Here is a 26,361-nt window from a genome sequence, read left to right as displayed (position 1 = left end):
TAACCTGCCAGTGCTCCTTTCTCATAGTTTCATATCACAGTACATTAGATTATAGTCACCCATCACTTAGACAAGTACATTTTTAATGCTTCATTGTAAAAGTGATAGATAAGTGACATCTATTAATTATCCTCATTCAATCATTGCATATTATATACATTAGTCAAGATCTCACACTCTACTCTGTTAATAAATCCTCTTATGGTTTGTTGGTTAAAATATTTGAAAATAGGAAACTTTTGAGAGAAGGTTGCTGGTGGCGTGAAGAAAAATACCGGTCTTGTGTCACTTGTACATAGAAAACCCAGTAGCAGTATATATTTTATGTATTTCCCAACCAGCTCAAGTTTTAAGGATAAGTAAGAAAAAATATCAAATTGCCTTCTTAATTTGTTCTAATTAATAGTGAATTTCTATCATAAGAACCTTAAACTTTTTAAAATGATAACAAACAAAGATAGGGACTCAGAGAACCTTCAAATGCATTTTATAACTATGAGATTTTTTATGAAATTGAGCTTCGTGGGGCTCCTTTTTAACTTTCCATCATTGCCACTTTGATCCCTGATGGTTTCTAGTCCCTTGATGCCAGTTTCCAGGTAATGACTCATGACAGCGAAGGTATTACTTCCAACCTTGTACTCTCCAGGTATGAGCCAAGACTTGATGTTTCTTGGACTTTATTTGTTTATGTATTTATGTTTAGAATTCTTAATGGAATTGCAATGGTGACAGGAGCTGGTAAAAGAGTCTCTTCATTCTTTAATCCTAATCTTCTCTTTTTATTATTGTATTGTTGATAATATAATTTTTACTGCATTTCTCAGTTTGGTATTCTTTCTTCAAACACTCTCACATACTCCTTCCAATTCTAAATTAATGGATTTTCAACACACACACACACACACACACACACACACACACACACACACACATATATACATATACATACACATATATAGTGAAAATCCATTAATTTAATATATATATATATCTTATTCAGTCCATATAGTGTTACTTTTGTGTGTGTTTTTAGGAGTAACAATTTGGCACTAGGTGATCCTTACTCTTTTACAAAGGAAATACGTTTCTAAACTATTTTTTTTTTTGCATGATGAACTAGTATTAAATCAATTCACTATTATGTTAATCTCTTGACCAGATCAGATGTGAAGGTCTGGGCCATGGTTGTTTGCCCATCCTTTTAGATTTATTTAGGGGCTCAAAATTCCTTTGTTTCTGGCACTGAGGAAACAGACCTAGTATCTATTTGTCTGGGGATGAGAGATAACTTTTTATGGAAGAGCTGGGTTTTTATTTTGTTTGTTGTCTTGTTTAAAGACCCTGTTTCTGAAATGTCTCTAGGTTAATTTTATTTCTTTTTCCATGTAGTACTTTCCTTATTTATTACATCTGTCTCCTGCCCCATGTGAGCAGCCCCAAAGATGCGAAGATGACAAGATAAGATATTCCAGTTAGAGTTAGGGGTCTGGATCGGGATCTGAGAGGATGCCATGTGTCCTAGAAACAGTACCAGAGAGTTCTGACTGTGTTTACTTGGCATTGGCCAAGCTGATAATAAAGAGGACTTCAATTTCTCATTTACTTCAGTGCTTGTTTTTGTAGACTCTTGGGGGATTTTATATGGAAAGGCTGTGAGATTATAATGGGATTCAAGATATCTGGTCCTTTATTCCTAGGACAATGCCATCTAACATCACCAAAAACTTACCCCTCTTTTCCTAAAATGTGGCTTTCCCTTTGAGAATGCTGCCATCTAATTCTTTTACAGATTTGAAAGGTAAGCATGTTTCTTTTCCATGTCATTTTTATTCATTGGCATGGCAACACATATGGTATCTGAAATCATAGTGAGATAAAGGAGCCATTAGAATGTATTGACCTGGTGAAATAAGTCCATGGAAAATAAGTCTCAGCTGTAAAAAGTAGCATGAGACCAGACTTTTGGGGTGATGATGTTAGCATGCATGTGCTTATCTGACTGGCCACTTTCAGAATGGCCAAAACAAGGATTCTTTATTCTCTTTGGTGGAATTCATGTCTTTCATCATGTGGGATAGGAAGAAATGCTCATTTGCCATGTGGAGGGTTTTGGGCACCTTACTACTCTCCATTCAACTTTTGTTCAGGCAGGTGAGCTGAGCGCTATTTTAGTCAGAGGTGAAAAATGGCAATCTATTTAAAATCATACTGGCTTAGCAAGGAAAAGTAAAACTAAATCAAAACCAAAAACACAGTAGGTGTTAATGAATGTGAAATTACTTAAAGTCTTCATTTAATCTTTCATTCATCTCAGAAGGGCGGTGGGAAACAACAGAAGTATGAATAAAACAGCATGGCAGAAGCACCCTGAGTGATGGGCAGATTAAAATGAGAACGCATCTTAATCCTTGCTGTGTCTGTGTCATCCTAGGAAGGCAACCTACAAGTTCCATTTGAAACAGTACAGTGACTTTGTTTCCAATACCTAATTAAGAAATAGGTGTAGGAAAGGACTTTCTGAATAAAACTACATTCACTCAGAATTTAATATCAACAATTGATAAGTGACCCTTCATCAAACTATGAGTTTCTTCCCAGCCATGGAAAACAGTCAAGAAATACATGATCCCACAAAATAGGAGGGCATTCTTGGCAACTATGTATCTGATAGAGGATTAAGAGCTAAAATAAGTAATAAATTTAAAAAAAGAGTCATGAAAACAAGGAACCCAATTGAAAAATGGCCAATGGATCTGAACAGAGAGCTCTTAAAAGAAGAAATTTAAATGGCTAAAAAATATCTCTAAAAGTAACCAACATCATTAGCAACTAGGAAAATGCAAAATAAAGCTACTTTGGTATTTTATCTTACCCCGGTCAGACTGGCTAAGATCAGCAAACCAAGTGACAACCAGTGGTGGAGTAGAGGTGAGGACAGGGGAACACCCATCCAATGGTAGTAGCAATGCAAACTGGTACAGCCAATCTGGAAGACGGCATGCAAACATCTCAAAATCCTGATTAACTGAGATATATTTGAAGATCCAAATGAGGGTCAGTAACTTGGTCCGCCTTCATCAGTAACTGATCAGTAGATCTTGGAGTAGATGAGAGCTCACAGAGACTTCACAACTGGGCAAAGTGGAGAGAACAAAAATTTTTTGAGCACTGAGTCACAATGTGCCAGCAAAGCTCCCCCCCCCGCCCCCGAGGGCTGAGGGAGCTGTGTGAAAAAGGTGGAAGAAAGATTGTAAGCTCCACAAGAGGGGTAATGACTCTGAGGATCAGTGTCTTTCAGACCCAACAGGACTGATAGACATATGAACTCTCAGAAACTGTGGCAACACCCATAAGGCCTACACAGGTTCAAACCAGATTCCAGCACTGAGGTAAGGAAATGAGCATGGGCTCCTATCCTTAACCAAGCTGTTAACTTTCAAAGGAAAATTAGTTTACTCCAATGTAGACTCACTGGGTATATTAATCACATTTAAGATAGCACTGATGCTCCCCAGTAGATGGTCAACACAAAGCAAACTCAATGATGTTTTTTAAGACATTTTGTCTCATAATGCTTTGTGTGGGCATTTTTGTTTTATTGGCCTTTTGCCTATATATTATGGTTTCTAATTTTGTTTCCTTGCTTTTGTCTGTGTGTGTTTCTTATATTTGTTTTTCTCCATTTTTCATTCTCCTTTTGGCTTTGTCTGCCTGATTGTTTTCTAAAAAAAAATAAAGAACGTAGAGTTGGGTGGATGGGGAAGTGGGGAAGATATGGGAGGAGCTGGGGGAGGAGAAACTGTGATCAGAATATACAGCATGAAATTTTTCCAATGTGTTTGGAAACCAAGTACTTATAAGCATATTGCCTACCTATCAGAGATGCACCCTCATGGACCTTCTTCTTGAGTGGCTGCCCTCCATTCACATTTCCATTGTATTCAATTATCTGCCCACTTTTTTGTCTGAAACAACTATATTAGTTAATGTATAGCTATTTTATTATAAATAATTCTGATCATTCAATAGTCATGAAAAAATTTTATTGCTTGAGTTGGTATGTGTATAAGTGTGTGTATACACATTATGTGCTTCAAAGAGTTAGAAGTTGCTGTTTCATACAGTCTATTATGAGACCTACACTAGCCTATAATTTTCCAATGCTGCCCAGGGAAGACAGGGATAATAAAGACTACTTTTGTTATTAAATACTACTAATAATTTTTTATAGACATTATGTGATTGATATTAGAATATTGAAGATAACATATATGTATCAAGTTTAATAGTTTTATAGTTATCTATTAGATATACTACACATATTCCTGTTTTTTAAATCTTTTTGATCAGATTTATATGAGCATCTTAAAAATTACCAATTACAATTTTTATTATCACATTTCATTTGTCAAACGTGTACTTTGAATAGAAAAAGACAATCAAGGTAGTCAGGGTTGAAAAAGCTCGTGATCATTTTTGTGATGAGCATTTTGAGAGCATAATTGTCTAGCTGTTGCCTAAAAGGACAAATAAACTCTGTGAACTTGTGGAGGAGCAATGTTAAGAAGATTCTCTGAATGCTGCTGATGGAGAAAAGAAGAAATGAGTGGAGAATTGAGGATTCATTGTGTTATCTATGGTATCTAAGAAGACTTGTCCTAGGCTTCTCCACTGACAGTTACTTTATGGAAAATGACAACATATTGTTTCTAGTTAGAAAACACCCTGTCCTGTACAATGTAACATCTTTAGAACTTTCAGCATTTCTAATATAGTACATGCTATGTGAGCAATTGTCATGCTGTATTGTTTAATAAATAAGGACAAAGAAGTATCTCCTGTGTGTTCAAAAGTCTTTTCGGAAAAAAAAAAAGTCTTTTCGGCATAATTTAGATCTGTGATTGGTTGTAATTTTAGACTTGAATCTTGTGAATACAGAGAGGTGATTGTAAAAGAGTAAAAGTATAGAGGGATGTTTATCATTAGAGTATTTAAACTACTACATAGACAGCCAGTTTATTTAACTAAATTATGTAGTATTGTTTATACATTAGTAGATAGTATTAACCATTAATTCTTATTCATGTTAGAAAATATTTTGTCACTATTGCACAGAAAAGAAGCCAATGCAAGCATGCATATAATTATTTTATAGTCCAATGATGAAGAATAACTTTTTATTAGATAAAAAGTGACACTGAGAATAAATTAATTATTGAAGATTATGATACACTTTTACCATTTTCTTTATATTTTTTCACTGTTTCCATTTAGAACATTGTTCTACTAAACAAGAGGGCAGAGTTTGAACTCAGGCCCAAGGGGCACTCAGCTATCACCTGATTGCTGATGATAAGTTCCTCTCTGCTTCACAGTCTTCCTTACCTTTTCAGTGAGTAACCTTTAAATGTGTATTTCAGCTATTTTTTCCCCTGAGACAATTCCAGAGTTACTGGAGTGAGAGCCTGAAGTAGATAATGACTCATGAAAATGGCCCTTGAATTCTTTGTAGAAATCATGTGAATATTAATATAAGAATAATACTGTTGCCAAGACTATATGCAAGACACCTCATAAAGCAAAGTTAAGAGATATCCTCATTCATATTTTGGCAGTCTCAATCCTAAACTGTAACAACAGCAACCACAAACCAGTTCTCAAATAAGTGAAGGAAGGACTGGTGAGTACATAATTTCCCTCTTTGACTGATTGTTCAAAGTAGCATAATGTGAATGTTCTGTAAGGTAAGAATAGTCTATGAGGAAAAATCCTATGAGTTTAGTGCTTAGAAAACAAGATGCTATTTGTATAGATTAAGAAGGAAATGCCAGGGTTTCATGTGAAAATGGAGAACACTGGGGTATTCTTGGAGTTACGTGACAAATTAGAGCATATGTAATAACTTGTTTGGGCATTTAGCAAATGTTTAACAATCCTACTGTGAATCTAAGTAAATTTTTTTCTAAAATTCAGAGTACATGGGAACAGATGATGGGCCAGTAGAAAAATAAAGGGCAGGCGAATGCCCTTAATTATACAGTATGAGATAAAATGGAGCCTGAAGTGAATGAAAATTAAGGTCCTCCTTGTTCATAATTTATCCAAGATGATATATACTAGTTAAATCTGCTGATAACACAGAGCTGAGTAAGGAATAGCCCTTCAACTAGAAGTAAGAAATATTCAGAATCTTTGAGATTATACCTCTGACTTTCAAATTCTCAAATATTGATTAATGATAATTCATCAACATTCACATCTGGAGGAGACTGTATGACCTATCGAGAAAGTATAGAAGACCCAACCAAAAGTTGTTTTTGGAAAAAAGGAAGAGGGTTGCAAGAGTATAATTTGAATCCCTGGATTGCTTTGGACAATGCCAAGATCTGGGACTGGATTCTAGATAAGGCAAGTTTCCCAGCCTCCTATTTCAGCCATGTCAAGATGAAGGAGCAGAGAATGAAAGTGGTGCACAGATTTTTTTCAGTCAGTGGGATATTTCAAAATTGAAGCTTGTCATCAGGGGCCAACTGTCTCAAGGGGACTAGACCACCATGAGTTCAACACCACAAACAACACACAGATTAAAGGTATGTGGAGACTCTAGCTTTAGACGTCCTTCTAATTCCACACAAGTATAAGAAATACTGTCTTCTTCCCAAAGAATAAATGTGATGTATCCATTCTACTTGCTAATAAACATCATATTTTTATTCCCAATACAGAGGGTGTAGACATTTCATATAGAAGGAAAGGTCACTGATATTCATATTTTCCCCTGTTTTTCTCACTACTCTACATCTTTCTGAACAGAACATTTGTCTGGAGTGAACAACAGTGCTTTCTTAACAGAACATTTGTCTGTAGTGAACAACAGTGTTTGTCTCCATTTTGATAACAGCAAAAGAAAACTACAGACACCATTTGAGTTTAGAAGATACCATTTTTTAACTAAACTGTGTGGTTACATTCTTGAAACACAGCTTGAAGGGTTGGGTTTCCAAAAGTGCTATTTTGGTGGCACTGTGGGACACTCTAAGGGCTGAAGAATTCTACAGTCTGGCTTGGTTCTTGGAGTAAATTACTTAGGAGGAGAGAAACTACTTGAATGAGCATTGCTTCAGGATTGTGAATGGCAGGGCTAGCCAAAGCCTTTTTAGGGTTGAAAGTATAAAATAGAACCGTGTACCAGATTCTGAAGTAACATTCATTTATTTGGTGTGTGACTGATACACATGAGTAGAGCAGACAGTAAAGGCTTGAATGCTATAGGATAATGCTCTTGTATACTGCAAAGATTTGTCATACATATTGGCTTAATAAAATGCTGATTGGCCAGTAGCCACACAGGAAGTATAGGTTGGGCAACCAGACTAGAAGAATTCTGGGAAGAGGAAAGGCAGAGAGTCAGTCAGAAACTAGATACAAAGGAAGCAAGATGAGAATGCCTTACTAAGAAAAGGTACCAAGTCACATGGCTAAATATAGACAAGAATTATGGGTGAATTTAAGTCATAAGAGCTAGTTAGTAATAATCCTGAGCAAAAGGCCAAAAAGATAATAATCAATATAAGCCTCTGTGTGTTTATTTGGGACTGAATGACTGTGGGACTGGGCAGGACAGAGACTTCTGTCTACACTTGAAAGGGGTGGTAAAGCCATCACTTTCACATAGGTCTTAAATTTTTTTCTCTAACTCCTGGGTTCTACATCTGAAAAATACTCTGAATTTTTTGAATATGTTGGAGACATCACAGCCAAGCAGTCATCACCAGGCATCTTTTGAGTTCTAGAGACTGCAGGAGTGAAGAGAGTTCACACTTGGTTGGAGTTCGAGGATACAGAATGACACAATGTTATCACATAGTGTTCCTTCCTAGCACTGGAAGGGGGTACTCTGACTAGGAGTGAAAAGTTGAGGCTTAAGGTCAAAGAAGAATTCAGAAGAAAGCTTGAAGATGTGGAGGAGTGGTAGAGCATTTGCTTCACATGAACACAACTTTAAGCTCACCCTGTCTTAGTTACATTTCTATTGCTTTAATGAGATACCATGACCAAAGGAAGTAACAGGAGAGAGGGTTTATTGGGCCTCACAATTACAAGGGTTAGAGTCCATGAGTATCTTTGAGGAGCATGGCAGCAGGCAGGCATACATGGCACGGGAGCAGCACTGGGAGAGCTTATATCTTTATCTGCAAGTGGGAGGCATATAGTGGTGAGGTGAGCAGGCCTGCTTTTCATCCCACCTGGCTCCCGCATGGCTAGCTTAGCCCTGGAAATAATAACACAGAAACTGTATTCATTTAAACACTGCCTGGCCCATTAGTTCTAGCCTCTTATTGTCTCATATCTTGATTAACCCATTTCCATTAGGTCTGTGTAGTACCACAAGGCTGTGGCTTACTGGGAAAGATCCTAACCTACGTCCATCTCAGCTGGAGATTCATGGCATGGTGTATACCTGTCTCTGCTTTCTTCCTCCCACAATTTTGTTCTGTCTTCCCAACCTACCTATGTTCTGACCTATCAGGCCAAGCAGTTTTCTTTATTAATTAACCAATGAAAGCATCAGATAGATAGAAGACCCTCCTACATCATAGGCAGAGAACTATAGCATGATTAATAAAAACTCAGAGACAGATATGGGAGTTCAACCCATTTAATTGGGAAAGGCATGGACTTTTGAAGGTTCAAAGCTCATCCCCACTGACATACCTCCTTCAACAAGACCACACCTCCTAATTCTTCCCAAAGAGTTCCACCAACTGGGAACCAAACATTCAAATGTATGAACCTGTGGGGACCATTCTCATTCAACCACCACAAAAGACCAGAATGTGATATGGGGAGAGGGAGAAGGAGAGAGAGAAAGAGAGAGAGAGACAGAGACAGAGAGAGAGAGAGAGAGAGAGAGAGAGAGAGAGAGAGTTCAGAAGAAGAGACTGCAAAAAGGATCATGAGCTAAGATCCATATCCCTTCAAGCTCTTAAGAAGCTGTGGAACATGGAATAATTCAGATAAACTTTCAGCACATAATAATGAGAGTGTTCTATGAACACAAAAAAAGAGATTCCATTTTTTGGTAAACATGCTCTCAAATCTCACCTCATCTTTCTGTGAATTGGTTTTGACTTATGAATGCTGTTTTGTCCTTAGGAAATATTTGGTGTTCTTTGCAGTAATCTGAACAACAAGCCTACATAAATTTAGAAAATGGACACCATTTTGTAAAAGGGCCCTTCCTGATCAAGGCATTCTGAGCCCTGACAACATGTTAAAGATGACGGCAAGGATGTTGTAGCAATTGGAAGGCCTCCGAAGTGGGGGAAAGAACTGCCTCCAAGTGTAAAAGGTTGACTGATTGTTAGGCGGGGGGCCAAGGATAAGGGGAATGGTTCTGCCAATTCTCCACTCCCCCTTCAAGTACTCCAGCTTCCCAGCTGCCGCCAAGACGCATTTTATTTTTTCTGACATGAAATATGTATATAATTCTAGCCTGATTTTTTAAAACACAAGAGGGTTGATTCTGTTTATGCCTCCCTTTACTCCCACCAAGTACAAACATTGGCCTCCAGCCTGGTGGTGACGACAGGATCTAACAAACAGAATCACAGAGCCAGGAAGTAGATGGCTAAGTAAATAGGCCCCCAAATACAAACAGTTTTAACCAGGTAGGTGAGGTAGTGGAGGACCTGGCCTGTGAGGCTCAGGCAAATTAACTGTCTGGGAAAACAGCAATAGACAAAGGTTGACTTTTGGCTCTGAGTTTAATGCTGTTTGTCTGATCTCTGCATCTGGACCTCAGGCTTTATAAATCTCCAGACTTGGATACTGTTGGCTAAAGCAGCAAAAGAGTAGCCTACTGAAATAAGATCTGTTTTACAATGTTTTGTGTATGTGCACTACAGCCAGGGCGTAACATATTCATGTACATATATGGTTCGTGTAATAAAGGGGATGCAATGTAAATAAAAGGCATTGGGTAATGGAAACTATCGGAGGCCACAAAGAAACAGGTTTGCATTAGAGTGCTTGTGTTGCAAGAAGGCACAGTCACAAAGATAAAGGAAGCTACCCTGCTATGCATGCTACAGCTGTTGCCTCATTTCCTTAATCCAGCTGTGCCTGCATGTCAGCTAGGGGAAGAACATTCAAAAACATCACTTCTGTTCCAGTAGGCAGAAATCTGTAGCAGCGTACATCAAGTATGATTTCATGCATCTAAGTGTTTGATCATCAAGGATCGTACAGTGTTTCTATACTTCCATGAACAGAGTGGTTCTGTTTCCAAATGCTTTGTCCATTCCCAGAAACTAGCTCACTGTATTTATTTTTGTTACATACATTTTGAATGAGCATGTAACAAGTAATAAATGATTCCTTTTCTTTGTAGCCTGACTCTGAGACATCACAGGAAGTTCTGCATAGTATCTGTTCTTTGCGCTTTGTTTCAATCAAAGAGTCCTAGAAAGGATGCTTCCTCCAAGTTCCAGGAAGATATTTATTATATTATGTGTAGATCCTTCAGTATGTTACTCTTTTAGTCTCAGACACCAAAAGCTTGTTTGTTGGTGTGCTCAGTATAGAGAAGGAAATAGCATGTGTTTTTCCAGTGGTCTGGGTAGGCCTCATCTAAGGAGGGGTTTAATATTTGTAGAACTCCATAGAATGCAGGATATTTATTATCTTGGTGTTTGAATCAGGCTGTGTCTCATTTCCTTAGTCTAAAATTACTGAGGACTGGGTGGTAGAAAGGAGGAGAGAAGATACGAGATTTGGAAAGGGAAAGTGGAATTACTTGAAGTCAAGAGTTAGGGGGAGGAAAGGAAGGGGAAGGAGTGGAAAGGAAGAAAGATTATATCTGAAGTGAACATATCCATTTTTCTTGTCCTTAATGCTAAACATGGTATTTTGATATTTACATTGAATAGACATTATAACTAAAAATGACCACCCGCCCCTAATGTGGCTAGCTCTTCTAAAAGCTGGGGTAATCGCAAACATTCAAATTAAATCCGAAAGATCCTGAAGCTGTTATTCGAGTATTTTTGTTCACCTCTCTGCTCTCTGCTTTTCTTTTCTCAGCCAGAAATCATACTGCTAGTATGTCTGTCTGTTTTGAAATGAAAACTAGCATACATCGAACAGTGCACAATTGGCCTCAGGGGTACTCAGAACCCTAAGAGGTTCTTCCTAATAGGTTATAATTAAAAGCAGTTAAAAATTACAATAATCAATACCTAAGCTCATATACTTGTGAGAAGATTCCTCTGGCTCAATGTGTGTGAAGTTAGAGTGTTGTCTGCCTAACATTGGCTGCATTAATGTTGTCGATGTTTAATTCTCTGATTTTGTCACTGTGCCTTCTTGTGAGCCGTGAGATTCATCACCCTTTTGCAGTTCCCTTCCAACCCCCCCCCCCCATGTCTTGTTTAGATGTCTCAGCCCATTAGTATGCTCTTCTTTCTCCAACTGATGTTGGGCTGGTTCCCATGCGCCTGAGTACAAGCTGCAAAGCTTTGGCGCAAGAGTGCTTACTAAATTAAGATGGTATCTCAATAGCAGAAAGGGGTTTTCTCAGCCAGGACAAAAGAGCATCCTCTAGCCCTCACAGCCAATATGGAGGACTACTGAAAAGTTACAGCCAAATATGACAGACGCCTTATTGGGCGGGATGGATTAATGATATGGTCCATATATTACAGTGTTCTCCTCTGAGACGTGCTTTTTCTGAACAACACAGTTAACATCACAGCTTTCCTGCTTCATAATCACTCGGACTGCAATGGGAATGACATTCTCTAGACTTCTGCATCACACAGTCTAACAGATCCATAAGGAGCATGTTCTTAAATGCATAGTATATGTACCCTAAAGAGAAGAGTATTATTATGCTCCAACTTCTACCTCTCTAATAGGAAATAAGGGCCATCGACAGAGGTTCTTATGCATTTTCATACATACATTTATTGGATAGAAACAATAGTTACCACCCATGTAGAGCCTATATCTTCTCATTGACATTCACATTTCATAACAGTCTTTGTTCAGAGATAAACACCATATGAAGGTTTAAATTCCTTTTCTGCCTGATACTTTATGACTCTTTAATCCCAGCCAATACCGAAATCTTTAAAATCTAAATATCATTGGCAGTATTTTTCCTCAAAACTCCTTGTATTGCAATCTAGACACTCATCTTGAGGAAGAGTGAGGGTTATCATGAATAGAGACATGTGAGTTTTTTCTGGAAACATCTAACAGTAGATGCACAATGACTCTTCAAAAAGTATTTAGGTTAAAATCTGCTTATTTAGTGCTCTTACTATATTTCATAGGTTTTTCTTAACTATCTTTATTATCAAAACAGAACTTTGGGACTCATTCGAGAGAGAAAACTGAGCTGACAGTTGGCAGACAGTGTGTCTGTCTAGACCTCCCCATCCTATAGTCCTTCATTGACCCAGTCATCTTTTGTTTTGTTTTATATTTTTTCTCCTCTTTCTGTGGTCTACCTGTTTATAAATAAGGACTTCAAGCAGATTATGTCTTAGGGTTCCTATCAACTTGGATATTGTACAATTTATTGTCCTGGGATCAGGTAGAAGGTGAGTGGAAAGGGCTGTAACGATGGTAGTAGATTCTCTGTAGATGAAGATTCCCACCTTGCTGCCTTCTGTTTCCTTTTAGGATGAGGCTTTCATTGTATCACTCCCAGCTAATCTATGACCTTCCTGCAATCCACAAAACTGATCCACCATGAAATGTCCTGGCTCCGTCTCTCTCCTACCACCCGTGTTTCCTGAATCCTGCAAGTTCTCAGTCACGAACGGGCTTCTGCACTGGGTACTTGTTTACGCGGTGTTTCTGTCTTCTGGGAATTCTCACTCAGGACTCTCTGTTCTGTGTTCATGTCTCTCTCCTCTCTGGGTTCTTGGCCTCTTCTCTGATTATTTTCTTGTATGTCTCCTTTCCCTTTATGGTGCCTCATTTTCATTTGGTTCACGTTGTTTGTGTCAGTATATTTAAGCTCAGGGCTGGTATTTCTGGATTGTTTCTAACAAACTGTTTACTTTTTTCCCCTCCCTTCTTTCTCTCCTTGTTAGATCATCTGAGTTTTCCCATCATTTCATTCCAGCAGCAATTGCAGAAAATTTATCAATGCAGCTTAAGCTTTTTCCGTTTGTTTACTGGAAACTTCCTTCTTACTCCAAATCATCCTCTTCCCAGGCAGAGTCACCTTCTATGTGCTAGCTGTTAGAGTCTGAAACTTTCCCATAAACAGGAACAGTATATGTCTAGTGCAATGGGCCAAACTTGGAAGATGAATGGTCCATTTTTGTAATGTCCTGACTAAATTCCCCAAATTTGTGACTATAGTGAGTTTGTGCCATGTCATATGGTACAAAAATCAATCAGCATTGTCCAAGGACACAGAAACAATTCACAGGGAGAAGGGAAAGGAAGATGCAGATACAGAAGTGGGCATTTTGATTTAGGCTCTCTCGATTATGGAGACTAAGAAATCCTAAATCTTATCATCTACTGTCTGTCAACTGGAAACCCAGAACATGGGACATGTTGTTTTGACGAGAGGGTCAATGGTACAATTTCTGGTTGAGGAAAGGGAAAGAGCAGTAACCTACTTCATAGTAATGCATAGAGCACCCACTCTTTCCTTCTCCACCTTTTTGTTCTTTTTAGGTTTCCTAGGAACTAGATGAAGTTCATGTGCCTTCAAGTGAGCATCAGCTCCAAGTGAGCCCACCAATTAGGATGCTAAGATTATCTGAAAAGACTCTGTCACACCTGGAAATAACATCACATTTAACTTGACCACTCTGTTTTCCAGTTAACTCATAACGTGTGTTTCATCATTGTACTAGAGTTGATAAGGAGATAGGCTTGGTGGGCCAGAGCTAGTCATGACTCTTTAAAGGTAGAGCTTTTCCTCTAGCTTCCCAGTTGATGTCAGGTGAGCTGTGCCAGGCTCGACATGTTGTGGCCAATGTGGAGATAGAGGGGCATGTAGAAAATATGAAGGGCACCAGCAACCACATCGAAGAGCCAGCAAGTAGCTCCTGGCCAAGATCCAGCAAAAAACAAGGACCTTATTCCAACCAGCAACTGGAAGGAGATAACTTTGGCCAACAATCTAAATGATCTTGGAAGCAGTTTCTTCCCCAGGGCCTCCAGATGACAGCCCTGCCTGGCCAACACATCACATTTTCCCTTGAGACCCAAAGAGGAGAACCCGGTTACCATGTGCCTGGACCTCTGACCACAGAAACTGCAAGATGATGCATTTGTTATTTTAAGCTGGTAAATTTATGGCATTTTCTTGCTCAACAATGGACAACTAATAACCCCAAATATTTTGCTACTTTGGTACATCTGTTTTCCCGACTCTGTAGTCCATGTCCACAGAAAAGAAATCTGTTGGATAATTGAGTTAATGGCATTTTAAACCAAAGAACTCCTAAGCACTGAGGTTAGAGGGAGCCATCAATTAGTCTTTTAAATTATTATAGTTCATAATAAAAATATTTCTACACTTGAAATGAAGTGGGAGAGAGTGCCATAGAATTCCGCTTAGTCGTCAGGACCATAGTGAATTAAAGTGAATTGGTCATACAGAAGTGTGGGTTGAAAATAGGTGTAAGTGTTTTGAGCAGTCACAACTTTCAATGTAGTTTCAAAGTCAATTGAAGAGGGTGATATCTGTTTGCAAAGGTTAGAAAAGAGACTAGACTAATGCAAAATTAGATAATAAGTAATAGAATAAATTAAAGCAAAAATAAACAAAGTCTGTGATATGTAAAACAACCATTGCTTTGAGGAACAAGGTAAATTTGGTTGGTGAGAGAAACAAAATTAAAAGCGAAATTGTATTTCCCTTCTGATAATCTGTAATTTGAAATATGAAAGAAAACCAAGAGAAGACTATGATCAAAGTGTTAACTAACTGAAGCAAGTTTCATATCAATTTGCTCTGATGTGTTGAGATTCTCAAAAAAAAAATCTGGCCTTAAGATCAGCAATAAATCCTTTCAAGCCAAGTGTGGTGACTCACACCTGTAACCCCAGGAGGCTCAGGTAAGAGGCAGTAGGACTACCATACATTCAAAGGCAACTTCAGACAACTAAGTGCTATGTAATGAATCGAGAGCTACAGAGTAATAATATGTTTCAAAAAAGTCAATCAACCAATCAATTGATCAATCAACCAATGAAACTATTTGCTTTATGCATAGAATTGGGATTGTTTGATTCAGTAACTATCTCGGTAATAAGAAGTTCTGAAAACCAGAATCCAACAGAGAAAGTTAGTAATTAGAAGATTTGAACTGATGGCTTTTCTTTCTATTCATCTCTCAAAGAAATGCAAAACAATAAAAAATGTTCTTGTACCAAGGAACTTTAGGGGGGCAATGCTATCACTGTTATATTGGTTGTGTTGAGAATCAGAATATAATCACATGCTAGTGTGGCCAAAGTTGTGGCCAGTGTTTAGCAAGAACAGAGGGTGGTAGAAGCCATCCACAGCAATAGGCCCTTGAGAACCTCAGACAGTGAAGCCATTAATGATTTTGTTCAGCAGTTTTCCAGAGCAAGCTTTAATGGACAAATGCAAGGTCCAAATGCCCTAAAAATAAATATCTTACCCTAAATTTTTCCGACTGAGGCCATAGTAGTTTCTGTCAATTCAGTAGTGCTGAGAGTAAAAGGAATCAGGGGAGCTAGCTAGCCTAATGCTTTGAGTAAGATAAGCTTTCTCATTTCTGAAATTCAGGTTTAATCTTTTTTTTATTTTTATTTATTTATTAAAGATTTCTGCCTCCTCCCCGCCACCGGTTGGGAGAGCATTAGACTGAAGGTTTAATCTTAAGACTCCATTCTAGCAGTGCTGGTACCTAGCACCCAAGTGGGAGGCATTTACCTCTTCAGTATGAGTTCCTTGTGGCTTAGATGGTTGTCAAGAGTGAGCTGTAATACAGCAAGGCTATCCTCAGGGAGCTTTTCCACACGTTGTTACTATCTCATGCCGTCTTCCAAGTCATAGCACAGCAGGAAATCATGGCCCAATGTGACTGCCTGGTCTTGAAGTTCTAGATCTCTAGAAATGTGAACCAAAATCAACCTCTTGATAAATGACTGTGTCTTGGACATTCTGTCATAACAACAGAGAACAGGCCAAGATGTGGTGTGACCTAGAAGACGGAAAGGAACGATGGCTCCAGGACTAGAAACAGTGTTGGGTCTGATGAGGAGGAGAAGTGAGCAGAGAACTCTGGGTAGAGAAATGAGAGAAGGAATGTGACAGAAATGCTACCCACTGAAGTGAAAACCATAACATGTTTTCACACTTTTCTCCATTCAAATGTCCCTAGTTTAGTGACACCTTCAAAACATGTGGTTCGGATAAACAAGATTAAAAAAAAAAAAAAACTTTAAAAAAAACCTTTAACAATGCAGCTGAAGCTCCTAGGGACTGAAATGACTCTTTACAATCAATCACATCTGATAATTTGATACAAGCTACAGTCACACACTGCCGTGTGACAGTTCTAGCCACTTTCATGTATTTTGAAAAATTCTATGTCTTTACAGTGTTCATGTGTTCAACTGGTATCACCAGGTACTATCATTAGGCTAATTTCCATTTCGAAAGAGGGAAACCAAATGTCTGAATTTATCTCATACAGCCAAACCACACCAGCTGGTAGCCATGAGACCTGAGCTTAAACCTTCTCTTTCCCTTACCCCAAATGATGGGTGGCCTGTTAGAGTGACAGATCAAAACCCAAATAACTCTTACCCTTTCTCATTTAAATGTATCACATGGATAAGACAACTTAATACTGCCTTCATGGTAGGCTCCCACCCTACTTCATATCCAACTCTAAAAGCTGTTTAAGACTCCAATTGTCTTTTTTGAATATACTTCATTGGTCAAAGAGTCATGAGCCAATGTTCCGGGATAGCAAATTAAATATACATCTGCTTATTGTGCCAAAGAGGAGTCTCTTTGATTTTTTTTGAGTGAGAGACCATAAGAGAAATGAGAGAGGCTTGATAGATGGTGGGAGAGATTGGGGGAAGGGGAAGCTGAGTGAGGGATCCAGGAATATGGATAAACTTGGAGGAATGCCCAGAATGTGGAATGGGAGCTAGGGAGTGAGACATAGAGAAAATAAGGGAGGTGATAAAGACAGACTCAAAGTATAAGGAGGCCTTGAATGTCAGGACAGGAAGCCTGAAATTGATGGTAGAGGGATAGAGAAGACAGAAAGTTTCAGGGAAAAGGGGAATCATGCTATCAAGGGAACCCTGGAGACTTATCTTGGGCATAGGAGTCTGAGTTGGCTGGGGCTTAGGGGAAGGAAATACTCCGAGGAAAAAGGAGATTTCCAGCTCTCCTGTGCCTCACACATAGATAAATAAAGCACAATAAGGACCATAATGAGGAAATAAATGTCATAAAAATGTTTGATAGCAGATGGGACATACAAACATGAAGAGACGCCAGTAGCCTCCAGCCAAGAGCAACAAGGAAAAGACTTTAGTCTACATGACCTCAAAGCTCGGCTCCAAGTTGTATATTCTGATTTCTCCACTTTGGTTCAATTGAATTCCAATGGCATTTTCCAGGCACTGCCTGTGTAGAAAACACAGTACTGAATACAGAACTGCATCCCTAAGTCTAAAGAAGATACATTGGTGTTTGGGAAAATAGTCCAAAAATTACAGTGAATGTCAGAGTCAGCAAGTGCCCTGCAAGATTTTACATGTAATGAAAGCCTTAGAAGAAGGGTAGGGAAATTTGATGAATCATTGAAGGTTATGGTTTTAGGGATAGGCAGGGAAAGCTATTGGAATGTTTTAGGTAGAGAAAAGCACAAGTCTCAAGGGTAAAGAAAATGCTCTAGAAGCCTGGAGGCGTGGCTCCATGAGTAAAGCATTCACAGCACAAATAGGAGGAGCAAAGTTCGACTCCTTAGAACCCACATATAAGAGAATCAATAGCCCGGTCCTCTTACAGAGAGATGTGAAGTAGACACGGGGGATCACGATAAGCTCGTGGGTGAGTGAGTCTGTCAGGCACAGTGGCAAACAACAAATAGGCTCTCTCTTTGGTATGTGGAAGGGAAGGACTGACATGCAAAATTGTCTGCCAAGCTCCACATGCACACCTTGGCACTGACTGACCCATATTCTCATACATGAATGCATGCACATGAAACCTGGCTTATTTTGAGCTGACAGAAATGATGAATGGGATGCTACAGCCCCCATTTGGTAGTCTATGAGATGAAAAACGAGTAGCAACTTCTCCTACAGTGGGCCAGACTCCATCTTAGCTGACTTGAGTAGCATTTCCCTGTGACTTTTAAGAGTCGAGTTTCTGTTCGTTAGCAATATACATGACAAGGAAGGTATGTGGGCCGATGTGATTCAAGAGCATTTCTCAGTTAAGAACAAGAAGGAAGACAGATCTTTTCTATTCCAAGGCTCTAATTTTTACCAACAAGCAGATAGAAGTAGAAAAGACCCACAGCCCAGACAGGAGACTAACTTAAATGGCATACAGGTTGCTGTCCTGATCAGGGTATCTAGTTAATTAATGGATTCCAGCCCCAAAGGGAAATGGTGAGGCTATAGCAGATGTTCTTCTTCTTCTTCTTCTTTTTTTTTAAAGCCACTAAGTTTGAAGTAATTTGTTTCTTTGCCACAGAAAACTAATATTGTCAGCTCTCAAAATAAGGTGGAGCTCTGAGAAATGTTGGGGGTTGGTAGAAGAAAAGACAGAAACATTTGCTTAGGTTGGAACAAGAAGACATCATGTTAATGTAAAAATCTATATCCTGCGCCGGGCGATGGTGGCGCACGCCTTTAATCCCAGCACTCAGGAGGCAGAGGCAGGCTGATCTCTGTGAGTTCGAGACCAGCCTGGTCTACAGAGCTAGTTCCAGGACAGGCTCCACAGCCACAGAGAAACCCTGTCTCCAAAAAAAAAAAAAAAAAAAAAAAAATCTATATCCTGGGTGGAGTCTGGCTTGCATTCCAGCTAAATGAAATTCTCCACAGGCAAGGCAACACTGGGAGAAGCCAAGTGAGCTGTCGTATCATGGACAAATGCTAAGATTGTTTGAGGAGCAAGCAGAGAGTGAAGACAAAAGGGAAGGTGAGGTATGTGTACTGTCCCCCTGAAAGTTGTCTGCCATTGTGGCTGTCCATTTAATCCCACTGCTGTGATATGCTATGTAGCGACTCTGCTCTTTTCCTAGTTGCTGAAGCCTGATAAGTGTTAGGAGACAGAAAGCAAGAAGAAGAGATGAATTATAAGTAGCTGCTATAGGGCTACCACAAATTTCCATAAGTTTGAAGTAGAGGCTAGAAGCCACCTTCTCCAAACTCCATGATTCATGACTTTTTAAATAGGATTTATGTGTGTGTTTACTTAAATATATTTAATAACAGATCTCTCACTGATAGATGAAGATTGACTTGTTAGATCATGCCATTCATGAAAAGAATTTCTTAGGCATAGTTATAACTTAGTTGAATTCTGATTTTTAGAGATGATAGGCACCTTTATCATTACCAATTTAAAGTATGAGAAATATTTTATCCTCAAGAGGCAGAGACATGAAGATTCCCAAGTTCAAAAGCTTTCCTAGGTATCACTTAGTTACAGCTTGGATGATTTGGTAAGACAAAATCTTTCAGAAATTTTTAAGTGCAACAACGAGGCTAGAGTGGAGCATAGCTCGGTGGTTGAGAGAGCATTTACCTAGATATGAAAGGCCATATGTTTAATCCACCATGTAGGTGGTGGGAAAGGAGTAATTAAAAAAAAATGGTACATGAGAGTACTGAGAGAAAAGTGTACAATGTTAGGGTTAAGGATTTTCCTTGACTCAGAACATTCAAAACAATTTATCAAGCAGCATGGACACGCAGAAACAATTTCCTAGATTGGAATGTATCAGTCGGTCCAGATCGACAGACACCCACCCATCACACACAGATGGACATATTGGACACTGAGGTGCAGATAAGTGATGCTTCAAAATAAAGCAAGTTCCCTGAAACCAAGATGGGTAAACGGGGCCCCTTGCACCCAGCTATCAGTTCTGTCAAAGGCTTCATCTTCTAGAAAATGACAAATGGCTACTCTCACAACAACTTCTCTGAGAGGCATTCCTGGGAAAGAGTATCAAAACCACAATCAAAAGATCATGTAGCTTCCCATGTCTACAGTGAGTCGTTCATGTGTGGGCTTTGGCCAGAAGTCCAAATCCTTAGATGGACCCTTGATTGGCTAGTGCTCAGAATGACTTCACTGTCCTTGACATGTGAGGAAGAAGGACATGTACCTATGAGAGGTACAGTTTCGTGAAAGTGGCCATTCCAGTGATTGTTAGCAAGTTAAAAAAATACAACAACAATTACTACTTAAGCTGCCTTTGGTGGAATATATTTTATTTATAATTGGAAACAAATGTATCCTGAACTCTGTGGCTGTTTTCAAACCTCATGGCTCTAACTCTTATCTTATTATTTTTCCATTAATTAAAAAAACATGAGCTGGGATTTATTTGCAATTATTCAATGGGGGATTTGAAACAGACTGTGTTGTGTAGTGTTTGCCCTGCAGCACCAGCTCATGTGGGCCATTGTTATTTTTGTCATAAACTCCTCTGATGCACTACGTTAGCGAGAAAAGATATAAATGCGCTTTGGCTTCTACTATTTAAAAAGAAGAAACATTTAGGCTCATCAAACACTTCCCTTCCATTGGTGTAACAGGAAGGTTCCCAGTAACTATGGCCAGCTGACCATTTTAATCCTAGCGACTTTAAGAAGACTCAGCCTCTGTTTGTCATTAAGTAGAGTGTCGAGGGCTTTGAACTGCTGGGAGTATCATGTCTGTTTTAAACGACTTGCAGGCATCAAAGGTCCATGGAATTCTATTTTTTGCCTTATATTATGGTTTATCACAATATACCGAGACTATTTTATTTTAGAAAGATACTCTATAATTGCATAATTTGATGAATACCATTCAAGGCCTAAACATGGATAGACAAGGCCTATCTGAACCCAATCCCTAGTTAGATGTGATAGCTGAGAGTTACTTCATATTCCTGGATCTGAATTTTGCCATCTGTTAATAAATTCTGAGAGCAGGCCTGATCCTATTGCCTTTTGAGGCTATAGAGTACAGCAGTAGGTAAGTTTAGAATTTTATAATGATTTATGTTTATAACACTTTATAATAATTTATAACTGGTTCCTTGTGATCAGGACAATGACAACAGATGTCTTACTTATTATTGATCTGTGTGGCTTACCCTTATAACAAAAATCAAAGATGTCAGGTGCTTAACAAGATTTCTTTGGGTTGTTTTATGGTGTGAAGCTTTATTGATTAGCATTTAAAATGAATATGCAGAAACTAATCTCAACCCAGCTATGGAGGACTCATATATCTTGGAAGGAAGTGCCTAGTCTTTACAATGATGAGATGCTGGAGTACCTTCTATGGAGTGATCTCTAAACATCTTTCCTCATATGCCCTTCTCCTGGCCTTCTTAACTGTTACCGAGATCAGCTAAGGCCTGCCTTTGCTGCTGCTTTGTCTTTCTTGCCACTACCCTTCTTATTGCACACTGAAGGAACATCCTTGAGTTTCTTGAGTTTTAGCTAAACACAATGCAAAACTCTTGATAATTTTTAGCTAATCACAAATATAAAACATATATAGAAGATAGTGAATGAAATGCCTTGATCCTCAGGACCCACAGGGTAGAAAGAGGGACTAGACTCCAGCAAGATGTCCTTTGACTGCCATGTATGAATTGTGATGTAAGCCCCCTGCCTTCCTCATAAAGTAAAATGTTACAAAATTAAAACATGCATCTTCCAGCCGGGCGATGGTGGCGCACGCCTTTAATCCCAGCACTCGGAATCAGGAGGCAGAGGCAGGAGGATCTCTGTGAGTTCAAGACCAGCCTGGTCTATACAGAGCTAGTTCCAGGACAGGCTCCAAAGCCACAGAGAAACCCTGTCTTGAAAAACCAAAAAAAAAAAAAAAAATGCATCTTCCAGTTGGCCCAGTGTGTTCACTTCAGGAACTCTGAATATTGTGATATAAGAATTCCACGCCTGTTTTCTCTGCAAACAATGAGCAGATCTTGCCTGTTTTATTTCTGTAATATCTAAAGTCAGTCATGTGTTTGGAGACTATGTCCTATTGAAAGTATTTAGGATCATCTATGTCTGACAGAATTTCCTGAGAGGATATGAATGTTCTATATTTATGCTGTCCAATCCAAAACCCGTTTGCACAGTGACCTTTGATCACTTGAGCTATGATCAGTCAGGCTGGAGAGGTGGTTTAGCAGATAAAGATACTTGTTGCCTAGATGGATGACCTGAGTTCAGTTCTAGAGGCACACATAGTGGAAGGAGAGAATCAGATAGAGTTGTTCTTTGGCTTCCAATTTCAGTGGCATATGCATAAAACCACATACATGAATATATGCATAAAAATAATAAATAAATGTGATAAAGATTTAGAAGTATGATACCAGTGCTGCTATGTAGTTCAAGTAACTATTACAATTGAGTTAGTTATAGTATCTGGATAATGTCTATCACACTAGATAGCACAGATTCAGATAAAGAAAGATAGCCACAATACTTTGAAGAAACGGTTCTCAAGTTTTAGAACACGAGGGTTGTTACAAACCACACAGAGTGACAGTTTGGATGTGAGATGATGTCATCCTTCCTACATTTCCTCCTTATATGAGGTTGGCCACGGAAGTTAGAAGACACCAGAACAAGTAGCTTCTGCTTTCTCATTCTGATTGTATATATTCTTAAGCGACTGGCATGCTCTGGTTGGTTCCCGTAAGAAGGATCCTTTCCTGGCAAAAGGAAACTTGGGAATAGAATCAAATGAAGTGATGAGGGATGAGGAGTGAGTGAGCTCCTTAGGGTCGGCTAAAGTGGCTGTCCTAACATGAGGCAATGTAAGGCCCCTCTCCAGGGTGGAGTCATCTTGTCTTTAGCCCAGTCATTCCTACCAGGCCAGGGAAGATACAGGGCAGCCAGGGAGACAGAGCATGTCTGCGTCTGGATGGAAAGAGATCACTACGGGGTCACCCGCTGGAACAAGCTGAAACTGAGCACAGCTGGAGGTCACACTCCATGCTTTCCAGATGCCTCCCTGGAACGAGCTCCCCTTGCCTCTCTACAAAGGAGGTGCCTGAAATAGAAATGAAATCCTCACAGCTCCACAGCCATGGAAGCGTGGCTTTTCCAGAGCCAGAATATTAGTGGTGTTCACGAAGGAGGGCCCGAGGGGTCTTCACCTACAGGGATCCTCACCATCACCTAGGGACCCTGTCCAATGGTTCTCAGATTAGATACCAGTTTGGGGTATTTATTTTACAGAACGATGAACCATAGCATTCATTAAAATGCCAATGAAGTAAGTGTAAGTCAAAACAAGATTCCTGCGTTTTGTTCTTCTTCACTCCCCGCTTGTTCCATCTCACATCAAGAACCCGACACCAGGGAAACAAGAATAAAATGCTCCAGATCATAAGTAGACTCTGTGGCAGAGCAAGGCAATTACAGGGCAGAAGGCCTAGAAGAGCCGAGAATTACCCTTTAAAGAGCTTATCGTCTGTGTCCAAATTGTCACCAGCCGTGTTGGAAACGATTGTTCTATGCCATATTTAAATACTGTGTCAACAGAGGGCTTTCTCCCGTCACCATAACATTTAATGAGAAATTTGGTGCTGTTTATTTCAAGCCCAGAGTGGCAGTAGATCTTCCTGATTCAGTAGGATGACCTCCTCAAAAATAGAGTTTCCAGGGAGCTGGAACATGAGCACAAATGACCTACCCACTCGTAGGCAACCCAAATGCTATTTTCAGGGTAAGTGGACTATGTTTGTCCATTCACTTAAGTACCTTAAGGTAATTATGTGTCTAAGACAACAAGCTAATTAACTTAGAAATAGTCGTTTTGCGGTAAGCGTGATAGGACAGCCACATAGTATCACACCTGTGAAATGCCTGCATTAATTCAATCAGCCCACAACCCAGCACAGATGGAGACCCCACCCTTATCTGAGAGGATATTGATAGTTGATGACTTCTGCAGGAAAGAGGCAATTTTCTTTAAGGGTGCAGTCTCTGGTATCTTTACCATGCATGCTCCAGTCGATGGCTTCATACCCCATGAATACTGGGGCGGCATAAACTGGACTCAGTATGCAGTTGTAATAATAATATGGCATAAAGTTAGGGAAGGGGAGGAGATGGAGGGAAGATCATAGAGGAGTTTTGATAATGAGTGGAGAGAGTGACAAGATCAAAATAAATTATATGTATGAAATTCTCAAGAGATTAAAATCACTATATTAAAAATAGTCTCTTTGAAGCGATATATTAAAAGTTAACCAGAACTGGAACTTTGTAGTCGAATTTTAATGTAATTTGTTTCAACAAAGGTGTCCTTACACACGGTATGAACTAAGGAACCATGGCGACTGCATTTTCCTGGTTTGAGAATGAAGAAGTGAAGTACAATAGACTTGCTCTGAATAAAACCATTGTTTTCAACACTTCTCATATAAAGAAATATGATGGTATTTATTGGTAAAGACTCTAGTCCACAATCTGGAACTACAGGTTTTCCACGCATCCTCTCCAAGGGCACTGCCTCTTTGGAGAAGTGTGAGGGGTTCTGACTCTGAGCTTCACAGGGTACAGGAATGATCATTTTCAGTGACATTAGTGGCATCTGTGTGCAGGTGGGGCAAGAGTTAGAAGATCATCATCAAAGCTGATGGCAGTTGGCACCAGCCACACATTCCAGAAGGAAGGCGGTCTTGGCATTGACTGGATCTTGTTCAGCCAACTACATGACAAACCGGCTGTTTCACCCTGGGTCCCAGTTGGGGCAAATGATCAGTGCAACATTCCTAGTTCATTTAAAATGAAGACACTATTTATTACGCTCTCCGTTTTGTTTATTCTCATTGGACTTTTTCATAAATAAAAACAAAAGTGAGGACTGTAGAATTACGAGTATTTGAGACGTCTATGTTGGGGCATACCAGTTGCGCTACATCACGATTTTCCCCAAAGACCTTAATTAAATTCTAGGCCAAGTAATGCCCGAGGGAACAAGACCACACACTGCATTTGCAAATGTACTTTAGAGGGATGATGAATTGCCTCCTTATAGGAGCTCAATTTTTAAAGACATCTCAGTTTTGTATGACTTATTTAGATAACTATAGACCGTTCAGTCAACAGAGCTCAGGAAGTCTCCTTCAGTCTATGTATGTAAAGGTAAATAGATAAGCAGCTTGTGCCATTTTAGGAGGCATAAAATACATCTTCTCTAGAGGACTGTGGGGTTGCTTGCCAAAAGAGATGCTCCCTTCTTTAAGCAACACTAGCAGAAGATACAGGGACAGCTGAGACACTACCTGCTGGAATGAGGAGTGTTCTAGGGAAACACATTCAGACCTTGTTTAGGGATATTCATAGGACTGAGTATCTCAGATGTATAGGAAGTCTAAGTAACTGATTGCAATTATCCTTGCAGAGTAATTATGATTTCCTCTAGTCGAAGGTTCTTTCTATTGTGATTCTTCCGTGCTATGAAACTACAAATACCTGCATTTCATCTTAACGCTCCTACTGTCATCAATTCTTCATTGTAAGTAGTTATGTACGTGGTTGTTTCCCAGAGAGAAACTTTGGCTGTGGTCTAGGGATCATAATCATAGGTATGCTGATTGCTGAAGAGAGGGAGAAAAGATTCTACTCTTAAGGTCAGGAAAGACAATAGAAGAGGAAAACTCTGCATAATAGCCACTTGAAAATATAAGGATGGAATCCCTACATATGTTGGGTGTTGGATCTCAGGTTTGAAGAATCACCCAGAAACACATAGATTGGAGACGGACTTGAGTCCTAGGAACATAAGACTTAACATCGTGGACTTTACTATTAATATGGTTTACTTTTTTCAGATGACAACTAAAGATATTAGGAACAGACAATTCTGACTCCTCCTTCATCCAAGGAAAGCTGTGACTAGGCCTGAATTTCAAGTGTGCCCCACTTGCTGACAGACATTGAAATAGAAACAGATTGCAACGTCTACTAAATTTCCCTAGGAAAAGGCTTGTTTTGGAGGTTTGAAATGATGTGGTCAGGACAATAAGATGTGCTCATGGAATGTCATAAAATGTAAAATCTGGAAGATGGTATTTTATAGATGCCCTAAAGATCTCTTGGCCCAGCAACATCAGGATG

This window comes from Microtus oregoni, unplaced genomic scaffold, assembly GCF_018167655.1.
Source record: "Microtus oregoni isolate MIOR12 unplaced genomic scaffold, Mior012 000058F_ref0000040, whole genome shotgun sequence".
Classification (NCBI taxonomy): Eukaryota; Metazoa; Chordata; class Mammalia; order Rodentia; family Cricetidae; genus Microtus; species Microtus oregoni.
This window is presented reverse-complemented; position numbering follows the sequence as displayed.